This window comes from Ranitomeya variabilis, chromosome 2 (assembly GCF_051348905.1).
Source record: "Ranitomeya variabilis isolate aRanVar5 chromosome 2, aRanVar5.hap1, whole genome shotgun sequence".
NCBI classification, from domain to species: Eukaryota; Metazoa; Chordata; class Amphibia; order Anura; family Dendrobatidae; genus Ranitomeya; species Ranitomeya variabilis.
The window spans coordinates 154,676,323-154,684,664 of record NC_135233.1 but is presented as its reverse complement, the minus strand read 5'-3'; the positions used below and the strand labels follow the sequence as shown (position 1 = coordinate 154,684,664).

At 45.2% G+C, this 8,342-nt stretch overlaps 1 pseudogene; it reads left to right on the top strand.

Moving 5' to 3' along the window:
• The first annotated feature begins 6,950 nt into the window (after positions 1-6,950).
• On the top strand, positions 6,951-7,170 carry LOC143810960 (U2 spliceosomal RNA; annotated as a pseudogene).
• The last annotated feature ends 1,172 nt before the right edge of the window (positions 7,171-8,342 follow it).

The window sequence follows — 8,342 nt, the reverse complement described above, 5'->3', positions numbered from 1 at the left end:
TTAGGCCTAGGTGCAGCACAAGTGCAAAACCATTTCTGATTATTTGTTCTCGGCCTTTTGGCTGCAATCTTGTGTCGCGGTCAGAGGGTGCGCTTGTTCCTGGTAGCGTGCTGCTGTTTTATTACTGCAGTAGTTGGATCGGCAGTGAAGAATGAAGATGTTTATTAAGAACACAATTCATGTGGTGGTGGAAGGTGGTGCCAAAAACAATGTGGTGTACGTTGTTCACGATCTGCTGCAGGAAAAGGCTGGAGCCCATCGGGACGATATTTTCAGCGTGAATGAATTCCGGAGACAAGATATATATGATGTTACCTTTGTGAGTGAAGGTTGTTGTTTGACCGTCTTCGAATGGCTCAGAAGTCATGATGGTGACCCATGCCTGGAGTGAGAGCGGGTGGAGCCTCTGGGCTCATTGAAAAAATTGTGACGGTGACGGTATATAACCCCTATACGGAAGTAAGTCTGCTGGAGCAGTTCCTGGCTCGGTATTGCGAGTATGTGAAGGGAGAATAGAAGCAGAAAAAATGTGTTGGGAATTTTTAATTGCAAGTATGTGTTTCAGGTGAAACTAAAGAAGGACCCAAGTAGTTTGAGAGGTTTCACTCTCCCTCGGCAAACTTTTCAGTGGTGGGTTATAGGGGCTTCCTGTCATATGCAGGGCAGCCTCTATACTGCAGAAAGTGTTTTCAGTTTGGGCACTTGCAGAATATGTGTGAGAAGGACTTGGTTTGCCGTAACTGCAAACGAGAGGGCCATGTGGCGGCTGGATGTCCGATGCCACGTGAATGTGACCGGTGTGGCAATACAGGGCATCTGTATAAAGACTGTCTGTATAGTGTGCCGAAGAGGCCAACTAGAGAAGAGGAGAGGTGGGAGGAGGAAGAAAAGAAGTGTGAGGAGGAGCGGAGGCAGGAGGAAAAAAAGAAGAGAGAGAAGGAGGTTAAGAAGTGGGAGGAGGAGAGGAAGCGGGAGGAAGGCAAGGCGTTTGCACAGCAAAGCGCTGAGATAATTCCGCCCTCTATGCTTGAGAGACGGAGGGATAAACGGCAGCAGGACAAGGAGGCTGAGAGGAGGAGGGAGCTGCAGGAGGACAAGGAAATCTGGAAGGCCACAAGGCGAGAAGAACGTTCTATGCATAAAAAATAGGAGGCCCCAGTTACCGAAGCTGCGGATACGGATTTACTGATGGATTTTGATACCTCTGTGGTGGAGGAGGTGGCTGAGGTTTTGATTCCTGGTTCTGACCTGAGGAATATTGGTGTTTTTTCCTCAGAAGAGGATTTAGGAGGTCTAAAGTGTCATAGGGAGGGTGGTGGGAAAAATAGTGACTTTGAGGTTCTTGAAGGAGGAGTGCCCCAAAGGAAGGCTGGGCGGAAGAAGTCGCGTCTGTTGGAGTGTATGGAGGCGAGCGGCTCTGAAAGCTGCTCGGCGCAGATGGTGGCGTGCTGGTTAGATATGTGTTATTATTCCAGTAGCTACGTGTTTTTTTATATAGCATTTTGTCTTAAAAATATCTATTTGTTTTTTTTGTGCTTTATGTAATTTGTGTAAAAGTCATGTATGTAGGTTGTTTTTCTTAGGTTCTCTGTTTCTGTGTATATTATGGGTTTTGCAATTATTTCACAAAATGTGAGAGTCTTTAAAAACAGGTTGTGGCGGGCAGCCATCTTTGATTTTTTTTGCAACTCAAAATGCAGGAATATTTTGTTTGGTTGAGTTTAGAAACGTTCATTTTTGTGTTATTAATGTGTATGCCCCTGTGGAAAAACAGGAGCGTAAAGTTTTATTTGAAAAATTAAGTTTTTTATTCCAGGAAGAGTGCCTGTTGTGATTGTGGATGATATGAATTGTGATGTGGGTAGTGTGAATGTGGATGTGTCAGAGAAAGTGTTAATGGATATAGTAAGTGATTTTGGTTTGAAGGATATGCAGCATGAATGCAAGATATCTCCGTTGTTAAATATTTTTTTTCTGACAGTGGGAGGGTGGCGTCTAGATTGGACTATTGTTTTGTTTTAAAAAAAAATCTGATTCCTGTTAGGCTACGTTCACATTTGCGTTGTTGGGCGCAGCATCATCGACGCAACGCTTAACGCATACACAACGCATCGTTTTGTGATGCATGCGTTCGATTTTAACATGAAATTTGCCGCAGAAAAAACTGCATCATGTAGCGTCGGCTGTGCCCTGACTGTTGCGCCCAAATGACGCATGCGTCACAAAACACTTGACAACGCATACCGGCGCATGTCCATGCACCCCCCATGTTAAAGATAGGGGCGCATGACCCATGCGTCGGTATCCGTCGACGACGCTGCGCCCAACAACGCAAATGTGAACGTTACCTTAGTTATGCACAGGAGAGTGTGTTTTTTTTGGATCATGTGTGTATGAAGTGTGAATTGGATTTGCATGTTAATGAGGTGGCTAGAAAAGGTGTGTGGAAGTTGAATGTGAGTTTGCTGGAAGGAGGGGGGATGAGAGAGGAGTATGAAAGACATTATGCAGAGTGGTGTGGGTGCAGAAGTGAATTTAGAAATGTGTGTGAATGGTGGGATTGGGTTAAATGGAAAACCAAAAGTTTAACAAAAAAAACTCGGGTACAAGTGTGCGGCTGCTAAGAGAGAAAGTTTTGTTTTTTAAAATGCAAGACTGAGTGTGTTGTATAAGTTGAGAGCGGGAGGGAGGGATGTGAGTGAAGATCTGGTGAAAGTGAAAAAAGAAGTGAATGATTTTTTGTAAGAAAGAGGGAGGAGTATTGTGTATAGGGCTAAATTAGAGAATTTGGAGAAGAATGAGAAGTGTTCGCAGTTTTTCTTTAAAAAAGTTTTGGAAAAAGACAGAGTATGAGTGTTTTGAATGGGATGGATGGAAATGAAGTGAGTGGTGCGAGCTTGTGTGAAGAAGTGGCAAAGTTTTATGATATTTTGTATGCTGTGAAATGGAGGGTATTGGAGAGTGATGTGCTGAGTGTTTTGGAAAATAGTTTGAATGAAATAAAAAGGGAGAGTTTGATGGGTGATGTGACGGGTGAAGAAGTATGAAAGGTGGTGTGCAGTATGGCGCTGAATAAAACACCGAGGGAGGATGGTCTACCGGTGGAGTTTTATCGTGCGATGTGGGATGTGATTGGGAAAGATTTTGTCGATGTATGTAGGTATATATGGGCGAATGCAGAGGTGGCGAATGGTATGCGTGCAGGGGTTGTGTTATTGCCAAAGAAAGGTGATCTGAAAAATGTAAAAAACTGGAGGCCAATCACATTGCTTAATTGCGACTATAAGATTTATGCAAAACTTTTGGCTAACAGGATGCGTGGTGTGGTTGGGAGTGGTGGGTGAGGAGCAATGTTGTGCGGTGCCTGGAAGACGAATACATGAAACTTTGTGTATGTTGAGAGATTGTTTGTGAGACTGCATGAACCGTAAGAAGAGGGTGTATGTGTTGAGTTTGGATTTTGAGAAGGCATATGATAGGTTGGCGCATGGTTTTTTGTTTAGTGTGTTGGTGAAGATGGGTTTTCCTTCTGAGTTTGTTGGGAAAGTGAGAAGTCTGTATAAGAATATCTATAGTTTTGTGTTGTTGAATGGAAATGTGGGGAGGAGAGTAAATGTGTTTTCTGGTGTTCGGCAGGGGTGCCCTTTGTCCCCTGTCGTATTTATTTGTGCAGTTGAGCCTTTGTTATGTCTGTTAAGGAAAGATAAGGTGATTTGGGGTGTGCAAGTACCGGGAGGTGGGGGGAGGGAGTGGAAGATGAGTGGCTATATGGATGATGTGTGTGTGCTGTGTGATTCGGAGTGTTCGGTGCTGCGTGTGAAGTGGTTGGTTTCCGTTTTGTGTGGAGCATCTGCGTTTAAAGTGAACTGGGAGAAGAGTGAGTGCAAGAGTTTTGGGGGGAGGAGTCTGAGCTATAATGCTGGAGTGAATGTGGTGAGTGGACCGATAAAGGTTTTGGGTGTGAAATTTTCAGAGAAATTGGATGGAGAGGAAAGCTGGGTGGATGTGAGAGAGAGTGGAGTGTTAGTAAAATTTTTGGAGTTTGAGGGATCTTACATTTTTTGGTAAAATTTTAGTTATTAAGAGTGTTGTGTTATGCATTTGGCTAAATAGAGCTGTAAGGGGCACAATAAGTGACAAAAAGAAAGCATTTAGAGAATTAAAGGAATTTGGAAAACCAAAAAGTGGAAACATTTTGTTACTGTGTCTTGTGTATCTTTTTGGGTTGTTAATAAAAAAAATTTTTGCATTTCCAATGATGATGGGAATAGCTGTTGCACGGAGTATGTGGACATGCTGTTTGGGAGTTGAGTTCCTTATAGTTTTGGTTACCTGACTGTGGAACTTCCCATCTGAGTGAAAAAAAATCTTTTGAAAAGGCGGCTTTGGCCTGGGCCGCCCTAGTAGATTGATACAATGCACACTGGAGTTTGGCGCTTGTTAGTACGCCAGGTGGCTCATATAGTCATCAGGTGGAAAACATGGCCCCCCAGGATTGAGGCCATTGGGCTGGGTAAGTTTGAAATCCCGAGGTGCGAAGTGCCCCAGGAGTGGTGACCCTGGGGTGCATGAACTCACTGGGTCTGGGAAACCCACGAGTTTTGGCACATTTTGCACTGCACTTAAAATTTTCTTACTTTTTAAGCACACACCCTTAATCTGGGCATTCTGGCTAGGATAGGGGAATTTTTAAATTTCACATTATGTTGTGAAAACCTTTACTTTAATTTATTTCTTTTTCACTGTTTGTGTGTTCACTTTTTCACATGTGTCTTGTCACTTGGATTTGTCGGATGTGGTTCCCTTATGGATTCCCTTCTGATAGGTCTAGGGGGGGAGTGTGTGGCCATCAGGTTTCACTCCCCCCTGACCCCTGACTCTCCTCTTTAGGGAGGGGAGTCGATAGTTGAAGGTTCCCAGCTCTCGCTTGGGTGGCAGCCTGGGCAGAACCTGGGAGCACTACTGAGGCTCCCTTGGCTTCGGCTGAAGGAGTCCACTTAGTCCCTGACCCTCACTGTTGCCTTCAGGCTCGGAGGGACGGGGAATGGTTTTGGGGACCCTTCTCCTGTAGAAGAGGGTTTTAAGAGACCAGCATCCAAGTGCACTTTTTGTGGCACTTTTAGTCACTTTTTTAGCACACTTGGGTGGAAAGCACGATCTCGGGCTTTTTAAAAAAAATAAAAAATCTTTCGAAAAGGTGGCTTTAGCCTGGGCCCCTCTAGTTATTGATACAATGCACCCTGGGGTTTGGCGCTTGTTAGTATGCCAGGTGGCTCATATAGTCATCTGGTGGAAAACACAGCCCTCCAGGATCCACACCATTGGGCTGGGTAAGTTTGAAAGCCCAAGGTGTGAAGTGCCCCAGGAGTTGTGACCCTGGGGTGCCTTAAATCACTGGGCCTAGGAAACCACGAGTTTTGGCACATTTTGCACTGCACTTTAAATTTTCTTACTTTTTAAGCACACACCATTAATCTGGGCCTTCTGGCTAGGATAGGGGAATTTTTAAATTCCCGGTGGAAGGTCTAACCAACATTATGTTGTGGAAACCTTCACTTTAATTTATTTATTTTTCACTGTTTGTGTGTTCACTTTTTCACGTGTGTCTTGTCACTTGGATTTATCGGATGCGGTTCCCTTATGGATTCCCTTCTGATAGGTCTGGGGGGGAGTGTGTGGCCATCAGGTTCCACTCCCCCCTGACCCCTGACTCTCCTCTTTAGGGAGGGGAGTTGATAGTTGAAGGTTCCCAGCTCTCGCTTGGGTGGCAACCTGGGCAGAACCTGGGAGTGCTACTGAGACTCACTTGGCTTCGGCTGAGGGAGACCACTTAGTCCCTGACCCTCGCTGTGGCCTTCTGGCTCGGAGGGACGGGGAATGGTTTTGGGAACCCTTCTCCTGTAGGAGAGGGTTTTAAGAGACCAGCATCCAAGTGCACATTTTTGTGGCACTTTAAGTCACTTTTTTAGTGCACTCGGGTGGAGAGCACGATCTCGGGCATTTAAAAAAAAAATAAAAAATCTATTGAAAAGGTGGCTTTGGCCTGGGCCGCTCTAGTAGATTGATACAATGCACACTGGGGTTTGGCGCTTGTTAGTACGCCAGGTGGCTCATATAGTCATCTGGTGGAAAACACAGCCCCCCAGGATCCACGCCATTGGGCTGGGTAAGTTTGAAAGCCCAAGGTGTGAAGAGCCCCAGGAGTGGTCACCCTGGGGTGCCTTAAATCACTGGGCCTGGGAAACCCACGAGTTTTGTCACATTTTGCACTGTACTTCAACTTTTCTTACTTTTTAAGTACACACCCTTAATCCGGGCCTTCTGGCTAGGATAGGGGAATTTTTAAATTCCCGGCGGAAGGGCGGAAGGTCTGGCCAACATTATCTTGTGGAAACCTTCACTTTAACTTATTTTTTTCACTGTTTATGTGTTCAATTTTTCACATGTGTCTTGTCACTTGGATTTGTTGGATGTGTTTCCTTTATGGGTTCCCTTCTGATAGGTCTAGGGGGGGAGTGTGTGGCCATCAGGTTCCACTCCCCCTGGCTCTCCTCTTTTGGGAGGGGAGTTGACAGTTGATGGTACTGAGCTCTCGCTTGCGTGGCAGCCTTGACAAAAGCTGGGAGCGCGACTGAGGCTCCCTTGGCTTCGGCTGAGGGAGACGACTAGGTCCCTGACCCTCGCTGTGGCCCTCTGGCTCGGAGAGACAGGGAATGGTTTTGGGGACCCTTCTCCTGTTGGAGAGAGTTTTAAGAGACCAGCATCCAAGTGCACTTTTTTGTGGCACCTTTAGTCACTTTTTTAGCGCACTCGGGTGGAGAGCACGATCTTGGGCTTTCAATTTTAATAAAATGTCTTTTGTTTTTAATATATAAAACAAACAATAAAACATTTTTTAATAATTTTTATTTTAAAAACGCCATGAAATGATGAGAGGTTAAACATCAGACAAAGCTTTCAGTAGCTAATTTGATTATGCAAATTGAAACCGATCTGACATGGTGAAAAAAAAAAAAATCTGTTCTTATCAGTTTAATATCTGATACATCCCCTATTTGGGGACCATATATTAAATGGATTTTTAGAATAGGGAGATGGAAAAAAAGCTTGCTCTGTCCACTCCACACATTGACTCGTTACTGCAGCATCTCCGGGAACAGTGTACTCCTTCTCTTATCCAGTTTACAAAAACAGATTGAATTGAAATCAATGCAACTTGTGTTTTAAACCATTGCGTGAATTCTTTTCAGGGTCAAAGTTGCACATTTCAGATGCCAAATGCATTTTGATTGATTTAACTTGACCAAGTCTGCTACATTTTGTGTGTGTATTGTTTACACCTATGCATGTAAAGCATTTTATTGTATTGTATTCAATATGTAATGTAATTAATGTGAGCTATTTATTTATGTAGCATTTTAGGCTACTTTCACACTAGCGTTAACTGCATTCCGTCACAATGCGTCGTTTTGCCGAAAAAACGCATCCTGCAAAAGTGTTTGCAGGATGCGTTTTTTCACCATTGATTAACATGAAGCGACGCATTGTGACGGATTGCCACACGTCGCACCCGTCGTGCGACGGATGCGTCGTGCAGTGGCGGACCGTCGGGAGCAAAAAACGCTACATGTAACGTTTTTTGCTCACGACGGTCCGCTTTTTCTGACCGCGCATGCGCGGCCGGAACTCCGCCCCCACCTCCCCGCACTTCCCCGCACCTCACAATGGGGCAGCGGATGCGCTGGAAAAATGCATCCGCTGCCCCCGTTGTGCGGCGGAGACAACGCTAGCGTCGGGAACGTCGGCCCGACGCACAGCGACGGGCCGAGCCCGACGCTACTGTGAAAGTAGCCTTACTGTTTGCAACAGGTGTGTTAAGATGTGTCACTGTTCACGGGGAGGATATCTTTATCATCCCCACCACTCACACCAATTTTTCATGAACCTGGGTTGTTTGGTTGCCCCTGGTTCTTTTTGAAGGGGATTTATCTATATCCCACTTCTCAGTTTCAGTTTGGAACTTGCAGCTGTCTGGCGCCCCCCTTATTCTCAGGTCAGACAGGGCAATGCACCTAGGATAATTAGTTGCCAGAAAGGCTGTCTTACTTTGTACTGACTAATGGGCACACTGCAGCGAGGGCGATATAACTACTCCCACTCAGGCAGGAACAATAATTTCCAGCGCCGCCATCGCTACAAAGCCTCCCAAACGCACAGTACAAATTCCGCTGCAACCAGCTCCAATTTCATAATTATTGACGGGTCAAGAGCCCACCCAAATTAGTAGCATAATTCACTTCAGAGGACGTGACAGTTCGTTATAGAGCAAGGAGAGGTAAAGC